This window comes from Camelus bactrianus, chromosome 35 (assembly GCF_048773025.1).
Source record: "Camelus bactrianus isolate YW-2024 breed Bactrian camel chromosome 35, ASM4877302v1, whole genome shotgun sequence".
In the NCBI taxonomy this organism is placed as follows: domain Eukaryota; kingdom Metazoa; phylum Chordata; class Mammalia; order Artiodactyla; family Camelidae; genus Camelus; species Camelus bactrianus.
Window position 1 is genome coordinate 12,496,877 of NC_133573.1, and position 14,637 is coordinate 12,511,513.

At 53.1% G+C, this 14,637-nt stretch overlaps 2 long non-coding RNA genes across 5 annotated transcripts; one reads left to right on the top strand and one right to left on the bottom strand.

Annotated features, from left to right (window-relative positions):
• Positions 1 to 2,953: 2,953 nt before the first annotated feature.
• On the top strand, positions 2,954 to 6,378 carry LOC141576004 (uncharacterized). 2 transcript variants are annotated; one of them, XR_012504157.1, is made up of 4 exons: positions 2,954 to 3,288; positions 3,453 to 3,698; positions 4,437 to 4,970; positions 6,241 to 6,378. It is a non-coding gene; the product is annotated as an uncharacterized LOC141576004 (long non-coding RNA). The 2 variants fall into 2 exon arrangements; XR_012504156.1 differs by having other exon boundaries at positions 2,957 to 3,698.
• LOC123617936 (uncharacterized) lies at positions 5,265 to 12,209 on the bottom strand. Of its 3 annotated transcripts, XR_012504155.1 has the most exons (4): positions 10,711 to 12,209; positions 10,394 to 10,505; positions 8,142 to 9,953; positions 5,265 to 7,956 (listed from the first exon to the last, which is right to left on the bottom strand). It is a non-coding gene; the product is annotated as an uncharacterized LOC123617936 (long non-coding RNA). The 3 variants fall into 3 exon arrangements; XR_012504154.1 differs by having other exon boundaries at positions 5,265 to 7,883; positions 10,394 to 12,209; XR_012504153.1 differs by having other exon boundaries at positions 10,394 to 12,209.
• Positions 12,210 to 14,637: the final 2,428 nt, after the last annotated feature.

Consider the following 14,637-nt stretch of genomic DNA (forward strand, 5'->3'; position numbering starts at 1 on the left):
TTTGCAAAACGTCTCTAGTAAGTGGTAGCCGGTGGGAACCTCTCCTTTGAGGGTGGCGTTTGCTTTTCTCCACCGAGGACTTTCCGAGGGTGGGGACCCTAATTCCTTCCACATGGAGGCTTTGGCCATCTGCAGTTGTAAACCAGGATTCTTTGACACGCAAATCCCAGATGGTGCTTTGAATGTAAGGCCCATATTGCATGCAGATTTCCACCATATGTGGTTTAATTTTTTTCCTTATTGTTACTCAATGCATGCTTATTGTGGGGGGAGAAAAAGTAGATAAACAGGCAACAACAACAACAAAAATAAAACCTCTCCTAGCCCCATGACTGTTAATATTTTGCAATTTATCCTTCCAAGTGTTTTCCAGGTATATTCAGGTGTATGTATAATTTTATTTTGCCTTACAAAAAGGGTTTGGTACCTGCTCTGCTCAGGGCTGCTCCCCATCCCGCGTGTTCGTGCTGTGGTGACCTGGATGTTCCCCTCCTGAGCTACTGCTCAGAGGTCCATGAGCCCATCGTAAATAACTATGTTCACCAACATGAAGGGAAGAGCAAGGGGGCCGCTGCACCCCAGAGCTACCATATATTGTGCACCTACTGTTTGCTCGTGGAGACTGTACATGAATTATCTCTACTTCCCAGACTCACCCTCAGGGATAGTTTGTTACCACCTCTTTGCCGATGAGGCCGCTAAGACTTGGCTGAGTCTGAAGTTAAACTCTGATTTGGCTCCCATGCCAGTATTTCCTATGGTACTGTGGTCCTTCCAGTGAGGTAGACCAGAAGGCTCTGGGGTGAAGGCAGCAGGTGGGGAAGATGCTGCCAGTGGAGGAAGATGGAGTTGGGGATGAGCTTGAGTTACCTGTGATGGACTGAGTAGGGCGCCGGGGGCTGCTTTCTGCACAGTCGGGAGGCGGATGCCAGTGCCCAGAACTGAGCCTCAGTGGGAAAGTCTAGGGCAGATGAATCAGGAGGCAGAATGAGTTCCTTTGGGAAGGTGGGCCGGGGGAAAGTTTTATTTTCACCCATCTGCAAAGCCCTCAAGCTCACCAGGTCCCTGAAAACCTCTCAGGGGCCCAAACCCATGCCTGACTCCCTGGCCTCCTTGGGCAAGACAAGCCCAGAATGTGGTATCCGCTCTGCCACAGGGAGACTCCCACGTGCCGTATTGCTCTCGGGATGCTTTCTCTGCTCACGCTAACTGGAGACATGCATGCACACCGTTAAGTGAATATGTATTATTGGCTCAGTATGTTTCTCTCTCCCAGGCTGGAAAGGCATTGCTGGTACCGGTGCTGGAAATATGAAGATGAAGCCACCTTCCCTTAAGCACCTCATTATAGTAGGGAGAACATGGGTATGAGGGGACATGATAGGGGTACGTGCCAGATTATGCTGCTTTTTGTTGTTTGCCCCTGAAGAGAGGTAACCGAGCATAGACTTGGAAGGAGATGTTCAAATGGGGCTTTGAGGGACGAACAGGAACTGTATACCAGACTGAGGAGTCACGGAGCAGGGAAAGCAGCTTAACTGATGCCTGGAAGTGATGATGGCTTCTGCTCTGGCTGGATCAAATAGGCAGAGGCCAGTAGGCTGGGCCAGACTGTGGAGGGTTTCATGTGACATCCCAAGACATTGGGGCTGTACCCTGTGGGCAGCTGCCCCCACCAGACTTTAAAGTGTTTTCATCAGGAGAGAGACTTAATCTGCTTTGTGTTCTGGAAAGATATTCTTGGGAACAATGAGGAGGCTGGATGAGTCACTTGGGGAAAGGGAGTCCGTATTCCATGTTCAGTAATCTGGACATTTTCAGCAGATGGTGAGAGTTAAGGTTGGGTCAAAAAGGCTTTTTCCCAGGGTTCAGATGAGAGAAGATGAGCTGGGGCCTCAGGGGAAAAAAAGAGAGCCTCAAGAAATGCGGGGGAGTGGTGTCTGGTTCCTAGGGGGTAAGAAGAGCGGATCACCCACCGCCCAGCCCCCTAGTCCCTGACCTGCCCCCCTTAAAGAAACGACGACCTCCGCCATTCGTGAATTGCACTAAATCCTGGCTCTAGCCAGTGGGAGGCCCGGGATACTTTTCCCATGTTCACTCTGAATGGCAATCGGGCTTTAAAAAACTTTTCTTTTGGGAACAACACAGGAAGCAGGCCCTGGGCTGGGAAGGGGTGTCCAGGTGGGCAGGAGGGCTCTGCCTGGACAGAAGTCACAACCTTTTTTCCCCGGGGTTGATGACAGCCAGCCTGGACGGGGTGTGGTCTGCAAACGCCTCTTGGGTGGGGAATAGATCGTTTTAAAATGCAGTTAAAGAGACAGTGGAGCGTCCTGAGTAACAGCCGGGACCCTGAGCCAGACCGTGGGTTCAAATCCTAGCCTTGCCACTCCCATACTGTGAACCCGCGGAAATCACTGATCTCTCTGTGCCTCGGTGTTCTCATCTGTAGTATGGGGTGATAATGAGACCCACGTTGCGGGTTTGCTGTGAGGAAGAAATGAGTTGATACAGCCACAGCATTCAGAGCGGCTAGAGCCTTGCCAGAACCACGTCTCCATTTGCTTTTCTAGAGACCCAGGGTGGCCTGAGTTGTCAGGAAGTCAACCCACCCGGGTGCGGGCCCAGGGCTCTTCCTCCCCCTTCAGCAAAGGCGCAGCTGCGCCCGAGACACCACCCTTCTCCCCCGACTTCCTTCAGATCCAAGGACCATCTGATGCCCGGACTCGCCCAATGAGGGGGCAGGGGAGGGCCGGCGTGGCATCCCCGCCCCGCCCCGGAGCTCCGCCCACGCATCCGGGGGAGGGAACCTCCCAGCCCAGGCTGCCCAGCTGTACCTGGCCCCCCACCCCCTCCCCAGCTCATCTTTGGCCTGCAACATCAAAGTGGTTTATTTTTCCCTTTTGCATTTGGATTCCAGGAATATTTAATGGGGCGTGTCAGAGTAAACACTTTTTGGCTGTCTTGCTCTCAAGATTAAACAGGTGCACGGCCTTCTTTAGCCAAACCTGTCAGCTGCAGCAGCTGGGAGTTCCCGGCCCCGTGGGCCCCTGGGGCTGCCCTTTCCTCCTGACTTTGGGGCTCCCCAGATGCTCCTCCCTCTGTTCAGGGCCTCCTGCCCCTCCCCAGCCAGCCTGGCCCCTGCTGGGCAGAGCCATCTCAGCTCTGAGGTGAAAAATGAAAAAATCCTGTTGGCAGGTGACTGTGACTGAATTCACATGACTTCTGAGGAGGAGGGGGTCTGTGAGGTCCAGTGGCAACCACCTGGGACAGGAACGTGGAGCCATTTAGGTGAGCGGTCCTCCTCTCTCCCCGCTGAGATGGGACACCTCCGACTTCGGGGACTGTCCTCAGCATCTCCTCGGGGACTGGGCTCAGCGCACCACCGGGGGCCTTGAAGCAGGGGCCAGGCGGCCCATCTGCTCCATCAAATGTTTTTTTTTTTTTTCTGGAAGTTTCCCGGTCACGTTCTCATGTAAACAATATCTTCGGAGAGCCGGCAACCCCCCTGGGGAACCGGGCTGAGCGGTGATGGATGGGCCCGCGGGCGGGGCCCACATCAGTCACACCTCCCGCCCGGCCCGGCCCCAGCCCCGGCCGTAAGCGCAGCCTGACTTGGACCATTTGTCTCCAAGTACCAGGGGATTTTCAGACAGCTGTGGAGCCAACCGTTTCAAAAGGGAACATAGTTCTGGTCTGCGGTAAGAACAACACACTCCGCCTGTGCTGCAGGATCCCGGCCGGGGGCCCGAGCGCCGGGCGTGGCGGCTGCTCCCTCCTCGCGCCCCCCCATCCCCCCCGCACCTCTTCCCGCATACCCTCCCGCAAACTGGAGCCGCCGTGAGCCTCAGCCCCGGGGCACACTCGGTGGAGGAGTGTACCCCGCTTCTCTTGGCCCTGCGACCTCGTTTCTGCCCAACTCCCGGCGGGCGGGGCTTGGAGCCAAAACCTGGGCGGGGAAGGCGGTTTCTCTCCGCAGATGCAAAATCGCTTTCCCTTCTTCCTCCGCCCTCTCTCCGTCCCTGACCCCCCTCCTCCCTCCCGCTCATTACATGCTTTCTCTATGCTCCCCTTCTGGCCCCGGGGAGGCCTTGCTCTGAGGACGGATGAACTCAGGTTGGAGTAGGGACCACAGCCCTTGTTGGGATGGAAAAAGCAAGTCCAGGAAGTCGACAGAGTCGGCTGTCCCTTCGGGGAGGCTGCTTTCCCTTGATTGGCACCTTTTAATACCTCTGAAGCGTTTGCCATTTTCTACCTGTTTTCTTCTTGGGTTGTTATTATTATTAATTGAAATATAGTTGATTTACATTGTGTTAATTTCTGGTGTACAGCATAGTGAGTCATATATATATATATACACATACATACATACGTATATATACACACACACACACACATATATATACATACATATATATGTAATCCTTTGGTCTGTTCAGGGCTTTCTACCAGGTGACTGGATCCTTCTGCCCCCCCCCCCCGGCAGGCCCCGCCCACTGGGAACAATACCTCCAACCGTGATGCTAGCTGGGCAGCATTTTGCAGCCCACCACGGCTGCCCTTATTCCGGGGTTTGGCCCTGAGGAAGTGGCAGGAGCAGCAGGAGCGATCAAGGCCCTTTCTGTCCGGCGGGGCCTCGTCGGCTTCCAGCCCCGGGAGGATGTCTCTGTTGCTGGTGCCGCAGGTCTGAACGGGCCAGCAGGGAGTCTGAAGACAGAAACTGCAATCTGCTGGTTGTGACACTACGGGATGCTGCTGAGGATGTCGCCAGAATTGTCACCTCACACCTGTCAGAATGGCCATCGTCAAGAAGAACACAAATAACAAAAGCTGGCGAGGCTGTGGAGAAAAGGGAACCCTCCTACACTGTTGGTGGGAATGCAAATTGGTGTGGCCACTGTGGGAAACAGTGTGGAGATTCCTCAAAAAACTAAACACAGAACTACCAGAGGACCCAGCAATTCCACTCCTGGGTAAATATCCAAAAAACACAAATTTGAAAAGATACATGCAACCAATATTCATAGCAGCACTATTTACAGTTGCCAAGACATGGAAGCAACCTAAGTGTCCATCAACAGAGGAGTGGATAAAGAAGATGTAAACACAGACACACACAGACACACACACACACACACAGACACACACACACACAGGAATATTACTCAGCCGTAAAAAAGAATGAACTTTTGCCATTTGCAGCAACACGGATGGACTGGGAGGGCATTATGCTAAGTGAAATGAGTCAGACACAGAAAGACAAGTACTGTATGATATCACTGATATATGGAATCTAAAAAAATACAGCAGACTAGTGAATAAAACAAAAAGATAGTAGACTCACTTAGTAGCTGAACAAGTTACTTCCCTTATTCGAGCCTCAGTTGTGTTGTTTTGGTTTTTTTCATCCATAAAAGAGGGCTTTTAAAAAGCCTCAGAGGATGACTATGTGGATTAAAGGAAATCATTCATATAAAGCACAGAGCAGCAATAAGTGCAATAAATATTAGCTATTATTATTCATTCATTAAACAAACATCTGTGATATACCGTATGGTCAATGCTGGACATACACAGTCATTTCTGCAGGAAAATCACTCTCTTTATTTAAACACACACTCACACAGTAATTCAGAGGCAGAGCAGGACTGAGGCTCCACCCAGGGACTGGCACACTGCTTCCTCATCCTCTTGAAGACTTCAGGGGGCTGCTTGCACAATTTCTCCTCTCTTCACTCCAATTTATGGCCTCTCCCTCCTTTTGCCTCTGAGCTCCACCTTCTCTGGTTTGGGGTTCCCTTTAAGTCTCCTGCCCCTGGCCACATGTCAGGCTGGGCCCTTCCCAGGACCAAACCCCACCATCCACTGCTTTTCTCTGTCTCCACCTTTGTGCAAATCAGCCTAAAAAAGATGGGTCTCAGTATGATGCTTGTCCCTTTTTCCCTCACGCGGGTGCGATGACTTCCGGTTCCCCTCTCTGCTTCTGCTGCTCTCACAGGCGCTAAACGCCCTCCATCCAGTGGTGGCGGGAGTGGCTCACCTGTGGCTGCTTTGCCCCCATCTTCCGTGGAGCGTGTGCAGGGCCCAGTCATCAGATGACCAGATAACTGGAGCAGCCCCCCTTGGAGCAGGGCCCCGGGGGGGTCTCTTTCTGAGTGACTCCCTGGGGTGCTCTGTGCCTCCTGCAGACCCTCTTCACCTTGACAGTGTTTCTGTAAGCGCCGTTCCTCTCTGCCCCACCAGGTCCCTCTGTGGACTTTACTCCTAGACCGGCCTTAGCCACAGTTTCACCCTGACCCAAGAAGAGCTGTTTTCCCTGAAGAACCCAATAGATGGACTCACTTGAAACTGCAGCTGGAGGGAGCTGAGTTGGCCAGCGGAAAGAACCTTCTTCCTTGAGGCTTGGAGAAACAGGATCTTTTTAAGAGACCTCCAGGGAAAGGGGAGAAGGTGGATCTCTTTCGAGACCTGTCAGAGACTTGAATGTCCTCCCCCGACCCCTCCCCAGTCTAAGGAGAGTTCTTAGAGCTGGAAGAGACCCAGCAGTCATCCAGGTTGACTGACAACTTGAGGATACCTTCTCTGAGCACGAATCCTCCTTAATGGTTCATTATTCATTCCCTCACTCATTTCACAGTAGCTGCGACTCATGGCATCATGTTACCAGATCTTTGCTGTCCCAGGCACCGTGTGGGTATAGGTGACAACAGCAAGGTAGGGTCCCACTATCCAGGAGGAAAGAGAAGAAAGTTGTATACACACGGTCTCCAGACTGTCAAGTTAATAAAAGCAATAAACGTCCTTAGTGGTTTGGGGGAATATTCTGCAAGAAAGTCTGCGTGCGAGCGGACATGATGTCTTCCGACAGCGGCAATGAAATGAAGCAGCACGATCCCAGCAATAAAGGACCCTGTCACGTGTGCGTCCTGGTGCGCGTGCCCTGCGCCGCAGAGGACCTGAGACCGCGGGTTAGACTCGGCAAGTAACGCAGGGTCCCCGAGAATTTCAGGCCGTCATGACCCTTGGACCCTCTGCACAGCAAGACGTGCAGAGCCTCCCTGCCCCACTTGGCATTCAAGTCTCCCCCAACATGGCCCCAACTTAATCTTCTCCTGAGAGGCTGCATTAGACCCTTGGAGGACCTGCGCGCTGGCATGCTTGTGGTGTCCGCCTCCACCCTCCACAGATGTTGAGTATTTAACATTGTCCAACTCTCTTCTGACGTTTCCCATAATGTCTTTTGATGCTGTTTTAAAAATATCAAATAATAAATTCTTAAACAAAAATGTTTGATGTCCTTGCTGTGTTGATGGTCCGGAAATGTGCTCAGTTGGAGAGCAGGTAGCCAAGTGTTTTCCACTGTGTCCCCACCAGAACCCTCCATTCAGTCCAGTCTCATCCCAACCCCAGGCTCAGGACTTTGCAGGCTCTTGGACTTCCTCCCTACCAAGCATCTCTCTCTCTCTTTCTTCTCTGGATCCACAATTCTTACTCTTCATCCAAGGCTCCAGCTCCACTCCCAGGCCAGCAGCACCACCAGCCCATCCCCCAGCCGAGGAAATCTGCATTTGTTATTCCCACACTGGGACAGCCTTCCTGCCTCAGATTTCCCGTGGAAAGTGTTGTCTGCATCAGTTCATAACATACCACTTTGTGACATGTCTCACACACTTGCTTCGTGCTTATAATTAATTTTTCAAGTGCTCCTGTGATGTTTTCGTAATGAGCCTATGAGACTGAGGGCGGGACTGAGGTCTTCATTTCTGTCTGACACTGCTAGGAAGAGACACAGCACTCACATCTCAAAGATGCTCATTCCTTGGGTCGGCACTTCCCAACGTGAGGAAGAAAGAGACTCACGTTGACAGCAGGAATTCTCTGAAACACTGAAAAGTAAATTTCATTTGGGAAATGTTGCACTAAAAGTTGGTGATCACTTGGTGCCAATGGGCCGGTCAACTGAAACACACCATCAAACACTGATTAACAGGAAAGTAAAAATACAAACTTAAATGTCACTAAAATGCTTAGATCCTCAATAATATATCCCCACCCTCCTCTTCTACCCGATCCCTGCTCCCCCACTATCCCCTCCCACTATAATCCACGTTCAAGAGTATTATCAAAATAGCAAAATAACTCACCCATTACCACCTTAATTTCAACATTTCGCTAGATGAGTCAGCTCTCGCTCTGACAGTGCCCCAGGAGAGCTCTGGGCACAGGCCAGCTGCATTTTTATGGGGTGAAAGGTGGGTCAGAAAAGTCTACCTCTGGGTCCTTAGTACCTTTCGATTCTGGCACGACTTCTGCCAGTCAAGCGTCTCTGTGTTAGAGCAAGAAGAACCAGGAGGAAAACCATCAAGAGAAGTGCAAGTTTCCAGGCAAGGTGGTGGCTGCCATCAGATGCTGCAGTCAGCCTCGTGGAGGCCGGCAAGGAGACCCAGTCTGCTGTGCTCTCGGGGAAAGAGGGGAGGGGAGAGGGAGCCCGACCGCACAGTCCATGGGGTAGGAAAGGGGAGGGGAGGAAATGAAGGTGGCTGGCGGGGGCAGAAGCTTGAGGAGGGACAGAGATGAAAAAGCCTTTGTTTGTTTAGTTTTTGGCTAGGGAGATGGGCATATTTGTAACTGAAATGACTGAAGAATCAAGTGAAGTAGGGCAGGTAATAAAACCAAGATGGCCAGGGTGGGGATTGAACTGAGGAGGAATTGGCCAGAGCCAGGAGGGAAACTTACTTTTCCCTCTGAGAAGCAAGCAAATATTGATGTTCTAACACATTACATAAGATGCCTTTGACTGTAAGTGAAACCAATTTAAATTATTGAATATAATGTTAAAAAAAAAAAAAAGAAGCATGGTTGGGCCTCAGGATCTTCCATAATGTTCCAGAATGTTCCAGACTCTCTCTACATTGCTCTCGGGTCCTCTCCACATCTGCCTTATTCTTCCCTCGGTCCCTGCTGGTCCCTGGCTCCTTCAGTCTACAGCTGTAGCTACAAGAGAGAAATTGGGCTGACCCTCTTGGCCCCAAAGCCAAAGTTCTATGGAAGGTTTCTCACTGGTCCGTCTTGAGTCTATTGGAGCCCAACCAGGGTCAACAGATTGTGGCGAGGCTGTGGGAGGCCGTAGGTAAGCACAGGCCCCTGTGTGGACCATGCAGATGGAGAGGGAGGAGGGCAGTCTTCACTGAAGAGGGGTCTCCGTGGATCCATGCAGTTCGGAGGTGGAGGGGTGTTCAGAAAGTCTGACAGTTTCATATCTCAAGTTTGTTTTGTTTTTGTCTTTTGTTCTCAGGGAAGTTAGAGCCTCTGCCAAGAATTAGGGGGCAAATGGAGATTCAGGCTACAGAAGGTTTGGAACTCGACCATGTGAAATGCACAAGCCAACAAAACAACAGTGCAGAGTTGAGCAGCAGTCGAGGGTAGAAAGCGTAACTGTGCGATGAGGTCAACCCAGATTTATTCACTTAACGAACATTATTGATGACAATCTGATCTCCCAGCAACAGGACGCAGCACCAATAAACAAATCGGTGGGAACAGCCAAAACCAAACCCAGATGGCTGGTCTGATCCAGTGCTGGAGAGTGGAAATATGGGTGCTTCAGGTGCATGGGGCAAAGCAGCAGAGGGGGAAGGGCTGAGGCAAGTGGAACCCGGTGCACAGAAGAGGGGACACAGGGAAGTCATCACGGAGGACCCGACACCATCCTGTCTCAGGGGTGCCTCTGGTCATGGCCCTTCCCCTGGAGATGACCCCTGGGTTAGGCAAACACCTTCTGGCTTGCTCAGGGGAGCTCCGTGTAAGTACCAGTAGCACCTCTTTTCATCACTGAGAGGTCCCGACGCGGATGCTGGCTCCCTTGGGCAGCCCATCCTCGGCAGGGCTGAAGCAGCTGGGGAAAACGGCCCCTCGGGGATGCCGCTTCTTTGTGTACGGCCCCCAGGCCTGGTGATCTGGAAAGAGTAAACCCTGGCTCTCAGTCTGCCTCCTCCTCTCCACCCCACCCAGGGAAATACAGAAGTTTCTAGTGCCTGCAGTTATGAGGTCTAAAGAGAATGGATCAGAGAAGGAAACACAGCTACCCTGGCCTGGCCTGAGGCTCCTAGGAGGGAGAGACCACATCAGCAGAGGCTGGAGGAAACGGCTCCATTCCTTGTGGGCAGCAGGCTTGGAAATATTGCTGGTACCCCAACTGGACGCCCCAAGGCCATCTGATACACCCGGGGCGCCTCCCTGCAGGAAGTCCCAGGAACCACATACAGTTTCTGACCACCCACTTCAACGTTTCTTGGCATGAAAAACACAAGGGCCTTGCAAAAAAAATTATCCTTGTTTCAGCCACAGTGGAGACCAGTAACGTCTGGCCCAAAGTAGACTCTCAATATGTACTCACGTGACTGAATGGACGTCCTCTCCAGAACAGACTGGAGCTGTCCTGTCTCAGAGCCGCCTCCGTTGGTGGCCTTGGGCTTGGTTTGCAGACCCAAGTGTACAGCAGTACGTCACTGGAGATGGGGCAAGTGAGGGTGGGGGGAGGGGGAGGCTGGCAGGAGTGGCGGTGGGCAGGGCTTTTCCCGACCCCAGCTGGTGATCAGCTTATCCCCTTGAGCAGAAGGATTAATACCCAGGGTAATTTTATCCCTGTTAGAATGAAACTACAGATGTGGGCTTATTGGGCGAAACAGCTAATCCTTTCTACATTTGGCTCACTCGTGAAATACGATGCCCGGGGTCATCAAAAGCACTATTTGCACATGGGCTTGCAGCTGGGTGCCGCCCTGCTCCTCTGGGCTGCGTGGGCAGCTGTCCGATCCTAGCTGTGCTCTTGCCTCTTGGGTGAACCGACTTCTCATCGGCCTGGTGTTGGAGGGGAAGGGAAGAGGCCTGTGTGTGTGGCCCAGGGGGCAGTGAGGGTGTAGCTGAAGGAAAATGTCAGGTATAGGAGTGGGTGCGCAGAGGCCAGAGGTGGGGGAAAAACTCTTGGAAAAATCTAAAGTTCCTTGCGACCACAAGTTCCTGAGGCTTGAGGGATGGGGAGGCAGCAGAAGGAGGATAGAAGGCGGAGGAAAGGGGGCGCCCCAGATGGGGGTCATTGGGCATCCAGGAGTTTACAGCCTGGTAATGGTTGGAGGCTCCAAAGCCAGGAGACAATTAATCAAAGAGCTGCTGCTGCCGGAGCAGAGATGAAAGGGTTTCCAGGCCAGTCGGTGATATGCTTGGAGCTTTCCCCAGGGCAGCCACCTGGGGCGGGTAACAGGAGCCGCGGTTCCTCGGTTCGTCCGAGCGCTAGGGTCTGCGAGTCGGAGTCCGGGGCTGCGGGGCGCTGGAGGCACCCGGGAGCCCGGGGCAATTGGGAAGTGGGAGGGGCCTGGGCGGCGGGGCGGGGCCCCAGTGGGCGGGCGCACGTGGCCGCCCCTCCCTCCCCACCTCCCCCGGCTCCGCGCACCGCCTCCCGCCGGGCGCGGCCGCGCCGTCCCCAGGCCGGGCCTCCCGCGAGACACCCCCCCCGACTCCGCCCCTGACCCGAGCCCTTCCCAGCGGCGCGGCCCCGCGCGCAGGGAGCTCCGCCTCCCCACCCCCGCGCCGTTGCGGGGTCGGCAGCGCGGGGCCGGCAGTGCGCTGCCACCTCCTCCCGCCCTCGCCCCTCCCGACTCCTCAGTCCCGGCTGCAGGGGCCGGAGAGGTTAAGGCCTCGTTCCTGTGTACTGCGTTCCAGAAACTCGCCGATGCCCCGGACTTCTTGGAAGACATTGAGAGGAAAGCAGAGCGTTCGACATGCCCCGCCAAACGCTCCAAAACCAGAGATGACACTTGCCTCTGGACCTGGTGGGGGGAGGAAAGGGCAGAGTGGCCAGGGGGCTTGTAATAAAACCCTCCTCCCCTCTCGTCTTACCTGGGTCCTTCATTAATGCCCCCCTCCCCCCAAGCCTCAAGAATTTGGAGCCTGCAACCCTCTCCCACCGCGCTGGGCGGGGCGGGGCCGGCTGCGCGCAGAAGGATTCGGCCTCCGGGGCGGGTGCCCGGGGTGGGAGGCTCGCATCGCCATGGCAACAAGTTCTTGCCGAGGGAATAACCAGCTCCCCAAAGTGCAGAAAATTAGAAAGGGACCTGCTGAGGGCCAGCTGGGGAGCCAGGCAGGCGGGGGAGAGGGTGGCCTGCAGGGAGGGGGGCGCGACCCAGCCTGACAGGCGACCCCAAGCCTGGATGTAGGGCTGCGCGCGTTTTTCTGAGTCAGATGGGGCCACACGCAGGACACGTGACCCGCCGGACTCTCCCCTGGCTGCCAGTTTGCAGATGGATCTGCTGACTCGCTTAGAACAACCACAGCCCAGCGTTGGCCCGGGCTGAGAGGGACGGTTCCCTTCTGTGGGTCTGTTCCAGTCCCCTAGGTGGTGAGTCCAGTAGCTCCTGTTGGGAGGACAGGCGTGTTAGCTGTGGAATCGAGTTCTACGTGGCTGAGGTCATTGACTTCTTTTTACACTTCTTTTTTTCAGTTTTAAAGCTATATTAATCATTTAAAAAGTATATATATATTTCCAATTCAGAGGAGTAAAGAAAGAAATGAACATGGTCCACAGTCCCCATCTTTCCACCCAAAGATAACTAACCAATGTTAACATTTTAACAGCCTTCCAGATTCTGCACACATGCTCACCTGTGGGTGGAGTATTTACAAAAGTAGATTACAGGGCGCCTGATGTTTTGTTGCCTGCACTCTCACTTAATTTACCACAAACATGGAAAGATACAGGGGGAAGAAAATCTGTATTATTATTTCTAATGGCAACATAGGATTACGGTAATTTACTAGCCAGTTTGCTACTGCTGGAAATTTAAGTTGCTTCCCAATTTTTACTCTTCTACATGGTGATGAACATTTCTACAGTTTTGCACCCAGTTAGTTTTCTTAAGGTAGACTTCCAGAAGTAGAATTACTGGGTCAAAGGATGTGGGCATTTAAAATACTGATGCACTTTTCTGAATTCTGGGTCTGTGGGTTGTTGTTGTTGTTGTTGTTGTTTGAGTGGACTTCATTTTCTCTCCCATCAGTATTTGGAATAGCAGGAAAAATTCTTTTTAGAGTTTGTATTCGACCACAGGGATATGGCGAGAACCCCTGCAGACTCAACTACAAATGAATTATTACTCCTTCCCCTGAACCCAAGCCAAAGGGTGAGGTTAATCCAGGGCAAAGTTACAGAATGGGTTAAGATTTCATCAGCCCTCCACCTTCCCTCTCTGTTCCCTGAAGCATTGCTTGGTGCTAACCCCCGCTTGCCCAAGGCTTCCAAGGTATTTGATTCTCCAAGACATATCAAAGAGGTCTTCTCGTGATTTACTCAGCGTTAGAGACACAATCTGTTAGTTATCCTTCCAAGCCTGTTTACATTTTAAGACCAGCACCAAGGAGGAGAGCAGTTCTTCACCGAAGGAGCTGATGATAATGTTGGCATTTCAGGTGTGGTGGCAGCTGAAGGCTCTTCTGGCGGAGCACCAGCCCGGGGTGGTCCAGCACTGGAATTCTGCTGAGAAGGCTGGTGGGTGAGAATGCTGAGAAGAGGGTTGAGCAGGCGAAGAGAGTGAAGAAGGGTCTTCGCTGGCTCTGGGTGAGACGAGGCACTTGAATGAGGAGCTCGTGGCCTCCCCGTCTCCACCTTCTGTCCTTCCAGTTTGTCAGCCCTCCTTCCTCTCTGGCTACTTCTCAGGCTCCAGTAGGAGTCTCCTTCCTTCTGCCTGTCCCGTCAGTGCTGCTGCTCCCTAGAGTTCCATCCTGTCCCCCTTTTCTTCTCCAGCTGCATGCACACTGGGCGGTCAGCACCCCCCCACCCCCCCATGGCTGCCACCACACGCAGGTCCTCACAGATGCTGGCCCAGCTCGCTGGGAGCTCAGGAGCCGCCTGTCCCGAAGTTGACAGAATTCAGGGCAGTGGGAGGCGTCTCTGGGCAGGCATGTCCTCCCTCCTGTGTGTGTTCTCTGGTCATCACACGTGAAAGCTAGTGTTCCCAGTTCAGTCATGAGCTGTGTGAGGACAAGGGTCTTGGCTTTTACGTCTGTGATTTGCCTTGTGCAGGGACCATCAGATGCTGGTTGAATTGCCCTCTGTAGGCATACCCCCCCGACCCCAGCTCCACTGTAGGGACGTGAAGGATGGAGTCCTGCACCTTTCTATGCAGGAACCTGTTTTTACTGCCACAGCCGCCTCCACCCATCCACAGTTCCTAGGAACCCTCTGCCCACCAACTCTGGTAGACTTTCTCAGTTTCCTTCTCCTCACTCGCTTTGTAGGATCCGGCACTGGTTGGTGCTTCTGCCATCTTGAAACTATCCTTCCTTGGCCTCCAGACCATCATACCCTCTCCACAGCCTGCTCCCCAATGAGCTATTTTCTTTTGCTTCCAAATGTAGTTCTCCCCTAAGGCTCCCTCCTCTGGAGCAGTGCGAGGGAGGGGAAAGAGTGCAGGCTTGGGAGCCAGACTGACTATGGGATTCTGGGCTGTATCATTTATCAGTTGGGTGACCTCTCGGAGCCTCAGTTTTCTCAACTGTAAAATGCAGAGGAATCATGAGGTTTGAAGGTATGGTCGGTGAAGGATCGGCACGAAGTCCCGGCTAAATGCAGGGCAGTTGTGGGTGTTC